Below are 15,210 nucleotides of genomic sequence, written 5' to 3'. Positions count from 1 at the left end.
ATCAGGTAGTATTTACATGGACATTGCTTCATCTTGTCTTAACATTGTAAATTTTTTTCTGCATGTACAGCTGAATGATGTTGGTGTAGTAAATACTATATACTGGAATTATTGATATATTTTTAGTCTTGATATTTTAATGTTGCTATCATAGACCTGTAAGGAAAGCCCCATAAGTAGGCTGGATAATTTCATTCATAACATTTGGGAAACCTGGACCCTTACCTAGCAGCTCTGATGTTGCTAGCTCCTTAATTCAGTGCAACTGTTTAGAGAGGAATAATAAGGTCCATGTAGCATGGCTCATATTTGATCCTCTAAAAGTTTGTACAGGACCCAATTCAGATAGAGCGAGTATAAAGATGGATTCTGCTCATTTTTCTGTAATAGAGCAGTTCTACTTTTTAAGGACTGCATTGTGGAGGGAAGAGAACAGAGAAAAACTGACTTCAGTGGCAAAGAAATTACTGAAGAGCAGAAATACATTTTCATTCCACATCAACAGAGTTTTAGGCATATATAATTATGCCACAGTACAGTAAATAGGAAAAAAAATACATAGATAAAGAAAAGTATCTTTAAATCAGACATTCTTTTCTGGAGTGATGGACATTTTTAAGGAAGATTGAGCCTTTGCTGATATCCAGCCCCACACTGAAATCACCGCTTCACTCATCTTCCTTAGAGACCATACTCTAAATTACTGATTCACTTCACCATCAGTTCAACCAGCATTTTAGAAAGGACTCTTCTGGCAGATTTCTATCACCACAGAGTTATTAAAATTGGGCTTAATGTTCTGCTATTGTACGCATTTTACTGAGTCTATGCAAAGGCCAGTGGCAAGCAATGAAGTTTCTTTCAGTATGCGTTGTGCAGCCCTTCTATCAGAGTGAGCTGAGATCTGATATCCAGACAGCTTAGCAACACCAACCCAGGTTTCCAGATTCCAGAATAAACATCTGATTCTGATTTGCAATTACAGAACCATAAAGGAGCTAACTTTAATGATCTGCTCCACTTTCAGCTGTTAGAGTAACATTGCTATTATATATGTCATATAAAACTGTTCAAGTAGTTAATTTATCACACTCTAAGATATATCTTCAATTTCAAGAAAGCTTTCTTTCCAGGCCACTGACATCTTATGATAGAATTTGTGACCCTCAGCTCTGTAAATAGGCAGAAAATTACTCCCGAGATGTGTTTCTACATGATCCAGACTGCTAGAAAACCTGGTCTCAATCTCTGTTATCACCAAGCACATTGAAAATTTGTTCTGAAACTCTAACCAAATAATTGTCCCGGAAGAGTTATATTTCTATTTTTTTCTATAATCAAGTATATTAAGACCCATTTAAGCAGTAATTTGGAGCAGAACATTTGGATTTAGTAATGTGGTTTTGGATGTTGTATAGATACATCAGCAAACAACACAAATTTTGTAAACAGACCTGATAGTTAATGGTGCTTTTCAGAGAATTATTTTGTTTACAGTACTATACTGCAAGATGAACTATTTTCAAAAATTCATTTTTTTCTACCAAACCTGAAAAGCTTTAGGATAGTCAAAATATGTACATATTTTGAACACAAATAATTGTCAAGTTTATACTGGTTAAAAGTCTGACCAATATCCCAAAGTGACATTCTAGGAAATATGTAAATGCTTTTTCAATTTATTTTAGAAATAATGGTATTCAACTCAGGAAGTTTATATTAAATACAATCTACAGTGGAGTTATAGTGAGAACTTCATTTTGGCTGATGGATGATAAGAATAAAGTCCTCTCTAGATGAATTGAGCTTTGTGCGTATATCCACGAGCTATGCTCAGACAGATTTTTTTCACATAGAATTCCTACATAATGCGTGGTTTCATTTATCACTGATTCCAATCCAGTTGGATCCTAGATTATCAGGTTGGATTTTTCATCTCAAAAAATATAATATATTAAAAAAGCTAATATTTACAGATACTAACTTCGGTTCAGGCTCTTGGAACTTAAAATGTGACATGATACCCAGAGATAACATGGGAGGTAGAGCTTCTTCCTGGACGGTTCAGGATTTCACATTTATGCAGAGTATATGATTTTTTTTAACCTAGTTTGTGGCAGAATAGGCAAATGGTGTTCAAAAAAGGAGCATTAATATTTATGAAATGGAGAATGTCTAAAAACATATCCTCCAGAGTGGGAAAAACCAAATGTGGTGGTGTCAAAGTTAAAATATTTCACTTCAGGTCTCAAAGCACTACTGAATGAGAGAGCTTTCACACACACACACACACACACACACACAGAGGTTTCAAATTATCAAGATTCTTCTTATATATATTATACTAATTTCAAGCAAAATTAATGCCAAAATGTTGTGCAATCTGACCCAAAGGCATACAAAATTATGCTACATAGAAAAAGAAGTAAAAGAATAGTTTTGAATATTTTTGAATGACATGCTTATTTGGGGCTCATACATCACAAGAATATCAGTAGATCTCTTAAGCTCCACTGTAATTTAAGCAATAAATATACCAATACGGAAGTTAGAGAGTCTTTTTCCTGTGCTTTGACTAGTGCTTTCCATTCAATTTTTTATGCTTGTAAACAAGAATTCCTCTAATGAATCCTTGTTTACTACTGTATCAAACAAAATATATATCTTCACTTTCAAAGATATTCATAGACTCCCCTATATGAATTTTCATAGATACCTATTTGTTTAATTTTCCTCAAATAGTTTCACACTCTTTTCTATGGTATACCATGCTTTTGAAAGAGTTTTCCATAAATATAAATATGATTCTCGCAGTATGCTTTCAATCTCTTTTATTATGATGCCTCAAGGTAATGATTTGACTTTCATGCATTGAAACTGTTGTGATGCTAACCAGTATAGTCTCACTATTTCTTTGTACACCTTCCTTCTTCTGCCAGTCTCTATCTTGTCTTTCCTCTAGGAAAACTTTAACAGACTGTACAGTGGTTAATGGATTCTCTCATGTCTAAGTAGAGTGGTGCTGACCTAGGTATTCCTAGGTATTCCTAGGTATTAGTATAAAATAATACAGTGCCAGGGGAGCTTCAGGTTGGAAATTCGGAGACGTTTCTTCTCAGAAAGAGTGGTTAGGCATTGGAATGGGTTTCCCGGGGAGGTGGTGGAGTCACCCTCCCTGGCGGTGTTTAAGAAAATGTTGGATGTGGTACTTAGGGACATGGTTTAGTGGGTAGAGGGATTGTTGGACCAAACGAACTTGGAGGTCTTTTCCAACCTTTTCTATGATTCTATGATTCTAATGTTAACAACAATCTGAATAATTAAACATTGAAATTAATTTTCTTGGACTTGGCCAGACCATTCCTTTTTTTTTTTTTTTTCTGATTAATCTATCCAAGTTATTATTTTCCCAAGCTGGATTTCAAAAGTACAGAAGAAATTAGTTGTATTATTTTCTGTAGGAGAAATGCTGCTATCCCAAAAGGGAATTTTTTTTCTCAACAGAAAGACATTTAATAATAAAAGCATAATATGATTGTAGTTGTAACAGCCTTCTTATTCATTGCATGTTTATGATATTTAACAGTAAACTGGTATACATTCATCTTCAGTAGCTCTAAAAGGATATCTGCTTCTTTGATCATTTTTATCCCCTCCCAACAAAAGCAGATGCTTCTTAATGAGAAAAACTTGGATGGCAGTGGCTGTTTCCAAGGATCTATTTTTCTGTAGTACCGTTGTGCTGGCAGGCACAGGCAGACCAAAGAATTAGCACAATGAATTGAAAGAGCAATGGCTAACCATTTCTTATTCTCAAATCATGAAAAAGCTAAAATTCAAACTGTGGCAACTCAAAAATGGGCTTGAATTCTCCAAAATACCATTTAGCATCATGCAAATGCCTGTGGTCTTTTGTTGGTTTGTCAGCTTTGTAGTCAACCAGAAAAATGGCTGGCAGGGTGAGGGGAAGTGCAAGCAGCAACATTCACTTGGGATAAGCCCCAAACCAAATACTGCTTTAAAATTTTGAGTACACGGAACGTTAAAAAATTCTGCCTTGGTTGAATGAACACAAAGTTTTGCCTACACTTCCAGCTTAGTTTCTGAAACAGACTGTCAGGGCCCCAAGCACATCTCCTGCTCATGTGGCTTGGCTGTGGGGCCAGCTGTGACCTCCAGCCAGGAGGAGCCGGTCCCTCTCTGGGGCAGTGGGACGAGGCCCATTGGTCTCCTTGTTTCATCAACAAATAAAGTGGAATTCCAGTTCTTTCTGCCCAGAGGTGAAATGGCAAACTTTTTAGGCTTCTCGAAGAGGTTATTCTCACCTTTTCTCAAAACAGCCTGCTGACATAAACATGTCTTCTATGGCTATGCTTTCACAAATGTGTTTTTCTGGGGTAATACCAATTTGAACAAGCCCTTATGCTTCATTTTCATCTGCTGCATAATTTGAGACAACATAGCTGTTTGTACGGACCCCAAGCCAACAACCTAGTCAGAATGGCCACACAGACCATCTGTACCAGGCCAAAGAGAGGGGTGAGGTGGGGACGAGGTGCTAGAAACTTCCAGCTGCAACAAGATCTATTTTTTTGACTGTCAGGTAGTAGCTAAACTTGGGGCTTTCATTTAAACACAGAAATAAGGACTTGGACATTTTAATTTGACACGTTTTTTTGAAATCTTGGCCTTAATACAAATTCAGTGGTGTCAATGTAATAATTTAGAGTAACGCTGAACCACCATTCTTATAGAACAATTTAACTAAACAATGGGCTAAAGAGGGAACTCAAGAGTATTTCTTGTAAGATACTTCATATCTGAATTCATTCTGTGTGTGGGTTACTGCTTAATATATTCATTTATTATATCTGTTAGCAGCTACATGTTGTCTTAAAAAACAAACTGTGGCATAGGATTTCAAAAGCACTGGCTGCAGCTGGAATTTCTATGTAGTGGTTCTGAGTTGTTGAGTGTAATTTTAAAAGGATTAGTTATACCAAAATATTTTTTTTAAGGGGACCATTATGCAAAAGTTTTACCTGTGAAAGAGCCCTAGAAAGAAAGCTACTAGGCTTGTTATTTAACTGATCAGTTTTGTAGTTTGGCTGGGAGAGATGGCAAGGTACAAATCATCCGTGGAATGATTTCACACTGCTGGAATAAACCTTAAGCTGTTGTTTTCTCATCTCAGTTTAAAAGGCTGACGTTGTTAGGATCTGTAGGATGCACATTTCCTTTTCCTATCAGGCCTAAGAGCTGTGATCAAGTTGTGTTTGTTCAATTTATCAGTAGACAGTGAAATTTGCTTATTAAAACAAACATAAGGAACTCTGCTAGGATTTATGAGCACATAATGGAACTTGTGAATGGCTCTCTTGCCTCTTAGTAAATGGAATATGCGGCACAAAGATAGCCTTCATTCCTCCCATCTCTACACTGTTTACTTAGAGTTGGCTGAGAACAGGAAAAGTCATTCAGAAATTGTTTTTAATTCTTTTCATTTTAACACAGTATTCCTACGTAATGCTAAAAAATATGCAATAGCATGAATTTTCTTAAAAAAAAAAAAAAAAAAAGTTTAGCTCATATCTGTGTGAGTATCTCTGCAGAGAGCAGCTGTTTTTGAGGTTCCGTCTCAGGAAAGGCTGTTAAACCAAAAGAACTGCAGAGACCTGAAATGGGGATTTGGTATGGAGGGATGAGCTATTCCTTTCACTGATTTCCTTTGTGAGTGAGTTGTATGCAGTGTAGTCAGGCAATAATACTGTGCATGCAACTATTAAATGTGTATGCACATCTCTTTGCTCCATCATTGTTCTTTTCATAAACATATTTATCTCATCTGTACTAAAGGATGGATATTACTTTCCATCATCTCCCATGTTTTCTACATTGGTCCATCAGCTTTCCTTATCTTCAATGACAGCCACAACTTGTGTACATCTTAAACAAACAAGTCTGTCATTAGAAAAGTCTGGCATGGTCTGAGTCCAGGAACAGTCCTCTAGAGTGTTGGCTGTAAATACACTGTGACATTCAAGGAAGTTTCCAAACTAGGAAAAAAGAAAATCTCAAGGCTCAGGACCACTGCCATGTCATGAGAGAAAAAAAATAACAAAACAGAACACTGAATGGGGCACAGAAATTTTATGGGCAAATGCTGTTCATCCTTTTGTCCAGCTTAAAGGAAGAAAAGCACTTGAAGAAAATAGAACAAAACACACAGATAAGGGAAAATCTTTTTCAAGAAATTCAGAATTGTATAATTTGATTGCCAGAAAATATCACTGTGGACATTGACTTTCCAACATTAAAAATAGATGAATAATAAAAATATTGATTTACAGTGTTCAATTGGAAGCAAGAACAAATATTCACTGAAACTTGCTGAGCAATTTCTTACGGAAAAAAAAAAAATAATAATAAAGAGCCTTCTTCTTTCCAGTTTTCTATTTTTCATGATAAAATTTTAAAATTCCAAACTGAAAAAATGGTTTAATAGATATTTTCAGTAAATGCATATACATATATGTATTACAGAAGTGGAAATTTTCTTTATAGAACACATTCCATCTGTATAATATCAATTTTCTCATTGTAAAGCAGAAGTCAACCACTATGTGCCTGGGTTAAGAATAAACAGAACAGTTTTTATGTCCGTCTGTTACAACCTTCTCCCCAGCAGCTGAACACTATCAGAAATAAGACCATGTGGGCCACTGAGCTGTTTCAATATCAAAGTTCCCATGCTCTGTATTTGGTAAATCTCCTACAACTTAAACATGCTCACACTTCTATGCAAAAAGTGCAATATATTGCATGTGTTGTTCTAACATACATTTTGGTTTAGAATCAAATAAATTTTAGCTCTCTACCTACATATCTGCCTTTTGTTACCATTCACAGGAATAGAAGTTCCACCAGTATACACACAACTGAAGTAAAAAAAAAAAAAAAAACTATCAAGTTTGTGAAGTGTTTATAATTATTTTCTCCATTGCTTTTTCTTCCCTTTATATATTTCCAAAATTGCCTATAAGAATAGGATTTTTTCTTATTTCAGTAAACAAAGCAGTTCACACATTCAAAGCAATACTTTACTAGAAAAAGTTAGTTATTTTTGCTGCAAAAAATGTAAATTTATAAGGTTTTACAGCTGAGCTTACTATGCTCATGAGAGTTAGAACATATTTTTATACAAGAGAAAACTACCTAACATTTGGGGAGAGAAACATTTTCCATATTATTGGGTACAGTGGGACTAGCAAAATCAGGAAATTCATGTTTTATGAGTTTAAACAAAAATCAAAGTTACATAGTCATGCTAAACATCACCCTCTGTTTAGTGGGGTACTTCTGGTAAAAGGGTCTAAAATGTTTAACAACTATAACTTTGAACTTTTGATTTCTTCTAAACTGTTATAAACTAAGCACCTGATTCAAGGAGAATAACTGGTTACAGCTTTGTGCAAACCACTTTAAATTACTTTTCCTTGGGACTTTTTATTGCCAAGTACTTTATATACCAGGGGAAAAAAAAAAAAAAGAAAAAAGAAAAAAAGAAAAAAAAAAAAGCATGTCCTATTGATTATTCTGCAAACTAAAATCTCAAAAGACGGTCAAAACCATAATCTTATACCATAATCATATTTCAGTGGACTAGGGAAACAGTTTATGAATTTTAAGATTTTGTGCTGTACAAAATATAAATAGATCTTTAAACCATTAAACTTTTAAATGACCATTTCTAATCACATTTTGAAAACATTAAATGGCTTATGTAGCTTTCACCTATTCAAATTGTTAGAGGATTTCTTAAGTGGAGCATGACTCAAAGTTTCCAAAGTTGTCCAAAGATGACTTCTTTTTATTGAAGTCTCAAGTCTGAATATTTCAGATTTCTTTCTATATATATATATATATATATATATTTAATCTATTCTTAAATCTCTAACCCAACATATGCATTTACTCCAGAAGGTATGTGTTTTGTCCTGAGTATATTTTCTTGCATGATTTGCAAGTCAGAATGCACAGGATTCACAATGTGTCATGTTTTGGAAGCAATCAATTCTGTCACTTTTTGAATGATATTGACTTTTTAATAGCCTGCAGTGCATTTTAGCAGTTTACTAAATTAGTAGTTTCAAATAGTAGTGGTTCAAGAGAATGTAAGAGAATTAAGGAACTAATTCCTGTATAATTGAAATGTAGTTCTGACATTTTTTTTAAACTCCTACTGTTCAGAATCATTGATATGTAGCCAGTATAATCCTTTCTCACACGTAACATTGATGAGAGTTTTAGAAAAAAATCACTTGATCTTTAGAAGTTGGGACATGTTTATTCATTTATTTGTTTATATTCTATTTAAAATTTACATTTGTATCTTAAGAAACCTGTATTAAATTAAAACCAACTACTTTAATAAATAAGTTAATGATTCAGAAGCAATAAGCAGCACTGGCAGAATTTTAACATTTTGATGTCAGTTAAAATAGTAGAGAGAAATATTTCTTTTTGCCCACAAAGAAAAATATAAGTGGTATATACCAATAAATGTGTTAAAACATCCTAATAATGCTGTTTCTGTTGTGAAAAGGTGTATTACAAACCAATATACAACTACACTGATTTTACCAGAAAGAGGGTTGTCTGGCAATTTCAGGATAAATATATTAGAGCAACATTTTTTTTAGAGATGAAAAATATTAAGTATACATGTCCTTGTATTTCTTTAAATGCTTTAGAACAGCTGGTCTCAAGATGAGCTAATACTACCTAAATGTTTAGAAACAAAATCTTGGGACACTTAGACATGAATAGAAAAAAAAACAGTCTGTTTGGGGGTGGGAGTGGGAATGGGGAACAGACCCAGAATTTGTATGAACATTCTCATTAAAGATGGCATAATGTGATTATCAGCTTAGCTCCAGAACAAGACTCCACAGATGAAGGAACTGCATTCCCTTCTATTGATCAACCATTGCATATTCAGAAGTGAAGAACCATGAAAAGCCACTAAACTATGTTTTAATTTATTCTGTCTTTATTTCTCTAGCTGTTTGACATAAAGTTTTTTATTATGACATACAACATGCTAGAGGGCACAAGAGACCGTTTTGATTGTGCAGTTAGAGGAACCTATTAGGAATATGAAATCATTATTTCTGGAGGATTCAGAACTTTTTTTTCCTTTTTTTTCCTTTTTTTTTTTTTTCTTTTCTCCTGTGGACAGCTGCTGGCTATAGAACTGAGGCAAATTTAATTCAGGAAAATATCCTAAGTAATGGAGCCAGAGAGGCTAAATCAGAGTGGTAAATATTGCTAAGCCATCATTACTTGCTAAATAGCTATTAGTCATCTCTATTTTTTTTTACTGCATACTTAAAGTTCTAAAGAGCCATTGCTTGTGATACATTCTTAAACAAAACAGAAAATTCTATCCTCTAAAACCGCAGAAGTTTGCCAAGGTAGCCTTGAGGGTCTAGTTTAAACCCCTGAAGTAAAGAATTCCACATTTCAAGGATTTAGGTGGAAATAAAATCCAGACTCATATCTTCCTCCAAAAGAACACTGGTGAAGAAATAGATAAATACAATGAGGGAGGAAAAGGCTCACCGGAGAAGAGATAACATGAGGAAAAAATTACAAGCAGTGTGTGGAAAAAAAAAAATCCATACCTCTAGTCATAAATATTGCATGTTTGATGCATACTTGAGGACTTTGAAAACCTTGTAGAGTTTATATCCATCTAGGATTTAGTCCAGGATGATGGCTGTCTGCACACATCATGTGCAGATAGGGTATTGTAACTTTATATTGAAGGATTTATCCAGAAAGAGAAAGAGAGAGCACAGACTTGTTCAAATTATGCATATCTAGAGAAGTGCAACTTGATTAAAATGACACAAAAATAAATGGAAGAGTCCTGGTGATTAACTTCATGTGGACAATAAAAGCTAAAAGGTACTTTTTGTCATTTGTCTGTCTTGTATTTATCATCTGAGAGAAGAAACAATCACACCCAGAGACAATGAGTGTTTTTTGGGAAGAAACAAGTTTGCTGTAGGTTAGGTGGAAGACTGAGACAAAAGTCTAAGAATGATTTTGGAATCAAAAAGCATCTCAGACTGCAGTGGGAGACTACAGAGCACCTGTCCAGCGCAAGCTAGAGAAGTACTCCATTGCCAAAATACTGACTCCTGGCAGACAACAGGGAGCACATTGATTTCTTGTGTGTCTTTACTACTCATTAGAGCATGGTGCATGCCTCTTTCTGAATAAAACTATGCAAAGCATTTGATACTGTCTGGCATGACATCCTTGTGTCCAAATTGGAGAGATGTGGATTTGAAGGATGGACTGCCCAGTGGATAAGGAATTGGCTGAATGGTCACACTCAAAGAGTTGTGGTGAGTGGCTCGACGTCGAAGTGGAGACTGGTGATGTTCTGCAGGGGTGTCTATTTGGATCAGTACTATATAACGTCTTTGTCGGTGGCATGGGCAGTGGGACTGAGTGCACCTTCAGCAAGCTTGCAGATGACACTAACCTGAGCAGGGTGCTTGACATGCTGGAGGGAAGGGATGCTATCCAGAGGAACCTTGACAGGCTCAAGAAGTAGGCCTGTGAGAACCTCAAGAGGTGCAGCAAGGCCAGGTGCAAGGTCCTGCACATGGATCAGGGCAGACCCAGACATGAATACATGCAGGGTGATGAGTAAATAGAAAGCAGCCCTGAGCAGAAGGACTTGGGTGTACTGGTGGGTGAAAAGCTCAACATGAGCCAGCAATGTGCACTTGCGGTCCAGAAAGCCATCCATTTCCTGTGCTGCATCAAAAGCAGCATGGCCAGCAGGTCAAAGGAGGTGATTCTCGCTCTCTACTCTGGTTTTGTGAGACCCTATCTGGAGTACTCTGTTCAGCTCTGGAGCTCTGGAGCTCCCAGCACAAGAAAGACATGTACACATTAGAGCAGGTCCAGATGAGGTCCACAAAGATGATCAGAGGGCTGGAGCACCTCTCCTATGAAGACAGGCTGAGGGAGTTGGGGTTGTTCAGCCTGGAGAAGATAAGGCTCTGAGGAGACCTTATAGCATCCTTCCAGTACCTAAAGGGGGCCTACAGGAAAGCTGGGGAGTAATAGGACAAGGAGTAATGGTTTTAAACTAACAAAGGGTAGCTTTAGGTTAGACATAAAGAAGAAATTTTCCACAATGAGGGTGGTGAGGCAGTGGAACAGACTGCCCAGAGGAATTGTGAATTCCCCATCCTTGGAAGTGTTCAAGGCCAAGTTGGATGGAGTTTTGACCACCCTGGTCTAGTGGAAGGAATCCCTGCCCATGGCAGGGTTGGAACTAGATGATTTTTAAGGTCCCTTCCAACCCAAACCATTCTATGATTCCATGACTCTATGAGTTACGGCAGCCACTGGTCACAAAACCTTCATGGCAGAACCAAGGTACTAAAATAGTGGCATGATGATCCTCAAATGCAGAGTAGCTTCTAATGCAAATTATCCTGCAATAATAACTGTACAGGGCAGATCTCTGCCTATCCCAAGTCCGTCCCAAATTGGTCAGAGAGACTGCTAATTAGGAAGCCAAAGGGAAGATCTGGTCCAGGAATTCAGAGACTGAACACCACCAGTTATTCAAACTAAGAGGTAAGGAATCTATCCTGTCTCTTAAAATGTTTATTCAGGTGGAACAAAAGGTGGATAAGCACAATTCTGCCCGTAATTACAAAAAGTAACGATCACATTTGTCTGCCATGAGCTCTGAAAAATTCCAGATGATATATACAGCATGCTGCAGACTACAGAATGCTTTCTCAAAACAAGACTAGGAGAAAAAATTCTTTAAGTGTGTGTGTGAAAATATGAGCTACAGTATAATGAGCACACTAAATAGGTGTTAAAAATGTTTTCTTTCATACATGTGTATAGTAATAATAGCAGAAGTTCTAGAAATCTGATGGATTTACTCAGAAGTGCCAATGAGTTTTAAAACTGTGTAATATTTCCAATTCAGTTCAGAATACATATAAGAATTAAAAAAATATTTGTTAAGAGACCACTTGTATGGGTTTCTCTATATGAAGATGAATGATGCTAATAATCTACAAACTTTCTAATACTTTAGTTCTGAGGATTTACTCTGGTTAGTGCTTCTTTGGTATAGGTTTTCTCATCTTAAAGAAAACATGCATGTAAATATGTGATAACATATGCATTATTGTACGTGACCAAGAAGTCCTCACAAAAGAACGATGGGGTGCCCTTGATGGCTTGATGGGCATATCTGCTATTGAAAGTTAGGAGAGATTAATTCTAGTAGGTTTTTTTTTACTTAAAGAGCTCTCCAGGCCAGGGTAACATCCTTACAAAGATGAGAATTCAGGCTGCGAACTCATAATCAATCTGAAATGTTGTAGAAATAGAGTAATAGAGTAACACAGAAACAATGTGTTGTAAGGACCTATTTACTTAGAGTTCATTATTCAGCTGCCAGACCTCCCTGCACTGTCTTGATAGAGCTCCAGATGGAATGTGTATCCTGGCCAAGAGGCAAACTGAGCTGTGACTTCAGCTGTTAGCACGCCGTTTTTGTTTGTGAAGGAATTGTTTTCCTCTGTCATTAAAAGGCACCTAAACAAGAGGCTGTGACTCTGTAAGCAGTGATGTAATGTAGAGTAAGAAATACTTCCGTGACATAGTGACCTTTCTGGTTCTAATGACGTGCTTAATTGCTACTCTACCATTTTTGTCTTCAGTCAATCCAAAACTGCATTGCAAAGATTTTTATTTTTAAGTTTTTGTAAAACTTTAAAAAAACCTTTAAAAACCATTGACTTATGTCAGGAGTAAAGAAGATGAAGAATTTGTATTAATAACCAAACACAAAAGATAGACTTTGATGGTAAAGAAGTGAAACCATTGTGCAGTGCTTTGATATATTTTAAGAGTGGAAGGGCTGCTTTTAGCCTGTGTAGCTAAACAAAATAGCAAGTCAAAATAGCTCATACAGGTTCAAGCTCTGTCATTCTGAGATGAGTATGAGAACACTCTGAAACTACAAATGCTATGGGCATCTCTAACAAGTGGAGAATGTACTTTTCAAAGTACAGCTGATCTTGCAGAAGACAGCTGGAGTGACACAACACTTAAAGAAAACTAAAAGTCAAATGAATAATCAAGAGTCAGCAACAGCATTTGAAAGCAGCATAAAAATTAATAATAAAAAAAAAATACAACCCATGAAGAAAAGAAACAGAACCAATTCAGGAGTGGGATTTCTATGCTTGCCTAGTATATAGGAACTACCTGCTTGATGTCAGTGATATTATTTTGCTATGTAGGTCTATGCTCCTATGTTGTACTTAAAATTGTTTTTCAAGCATGGAATTGTTTTCCTCTTGAAGATGGAAATATCCAGCAGAATTCTCAGAACACTTATAAGGAGCTGTTGTGTATCAAAAGGTCTAGAAATCCTAAATAGATATAAACTGGTAATCTAAATTTAAATAAAATGCATCTCATGTTTATTAGCCAAAATACTATTTTACTCATTTGAAGTATGATTCTCAACCAAGCAAAGTTTGGCCATCTCTCTTCTAAAAGTCAGAAGAAAATTATATGGTCTCTTCAAAGCTACATTATTAACACAGATGGATTGACATTGAGGAAAGCCATGTACTCTATGTATTTGTATTCTTTATTTATCTGTTTAGACTTTTTTCCCTGCTGGTGCCTTTCAGATTCTCTAGGCATATTAAAACCATTAAGAGTACACATTTTAAACAAAACACTTCAAAAGAATCATAAAAAAGACAGACCTCTTACAAAAATCTCCTAAAATACATGAAACACTGTAAAAAGTGTGTAAGAAAATCATGTGAGGCCAGGAAAAATATTTTATTTCCCTGGGAAAGTGAAAACTTGGATTACCTGTTGCTTATGTTGCTGTAGCACTGATAATTAACAACATTATACATTCACATTGATCTCACCATCCTTACTGCAGGTCTAATACTACTGATCATTCTCATGGCAAATTTCCAGGTGACTTCGTTGGGACCATAGTGGTCCCAACCCATGGTCACAGTCACCTCCTTGGTTTGTATATAGCCATCTGAAAGATTCCAATTTTCAAATATGAGTTTGACATGAAAGTATACAATCTCTTATTTAAACACCAAACTCAGTAGTTTAATATGAGTAGGAGTGTGTGTGTGTGTGTGTCTGCAGAGTGTGGGGGAGTGCTTAACTATTGTAATGTTCAATACAAATTAAAACAGCTGTATTTAAATCGAGAAATTTAAACCAGGTCCCTCATGTCTAACAATGCCTTTTTGACAGGTTGACATTAGTGGAAATTCAGGGAAGAATTAGTTCCAACAATCTAAAAAGAGAGTAAGAAACACACAAGAAGAGTTTGTTAAGTAAAGCCCAAGTGGAAAATGAGTCTGGACTTCATAGCCACAAATGAGAAGACATACCAAATATAATATGAAAGTCATATTTGAATATCATGTTTAAAAATCCCAGACTGAACTGTCTTTCAGTTACCAGCCCTGTGGGGAAATATACAGTTACATTTCATTACATTGCTATCCAGTAGGGCTGTGTCTCCAAAAAAAGAATTAGGTCCCTTCTCCCTCACAGACACATTAGTAGCTGATGAACACAGAAACTGAGCCATTGCAAGACCTTGCTCTTAATCTGTGAAACATACTGCACTGGCCTGGCTACCTCAAGACCTTATTTTTTCTCTATTCTTGGTAATGGGAAATTCTTAACCCAATAAAGTGCACAGAATTTTTTCTTCACTGAGGCCATGTTTCACCCACAGATACTGATACTTGCATTGTTTTCACATTTCACTCTGACCATCCTGTTCCTTTCCCCAAGGCAAAACATGTCCAGACTTTGCTGGCTTAATAGCAAAATGTAAAACAGCCTTTACAACAGCCTCCCCATCTAAGGATTATTCCCAGGAGAAGAAAACAAGAGACTTCTGGAAATTTTAGTGTGGAAACCTTCATAGTGAGGGACCTAGAAATTGAAAAATGCAGTCATGTTACATACTGATGTTTATGCTTGAAAGAAATCCTATGCAATGACTAAAAAAATCACTCTGAGCAGTATATACTTAATCAAACTTATCTATATCACTAGAAGTTGAAGGTGTTAGTGGTTTTGTGA

At 36.0% G+C, this 15,210-nt stretch overlaps 1 protein-coding gene across 1 annotated transcript in view; it reads right to left on the bottom strand.

Annotated features, from left to right (window-relative positions):
• Positions 1-15,210, bottom strand: part of LOC310899249 (inositol 1,4,5-trisphosphate receptor-interacting protein-like 1) — a 417,910-nt gene that overhangs the window by 389,737 nt on the left and 12,963 nt on the right. The window lies entirely within an intron of this gene.

The sequence above is a fragment of the Anser anser genome (genome assembly GCF_964211835.1).
Source record: "Anser anser genome assembly, chromosome: 4".
NCBI classification, from domain to species: domain Eukaryota; kingdom Metazoa; phylum Chordata; class Aves; order Anseriformes; family Anatidae; genus Anser; species Anser anser.
Note: the sequence above shows the minus strand (reverse complement) of the source record. Positions and strands in the feature narration are given on the sequence as shown.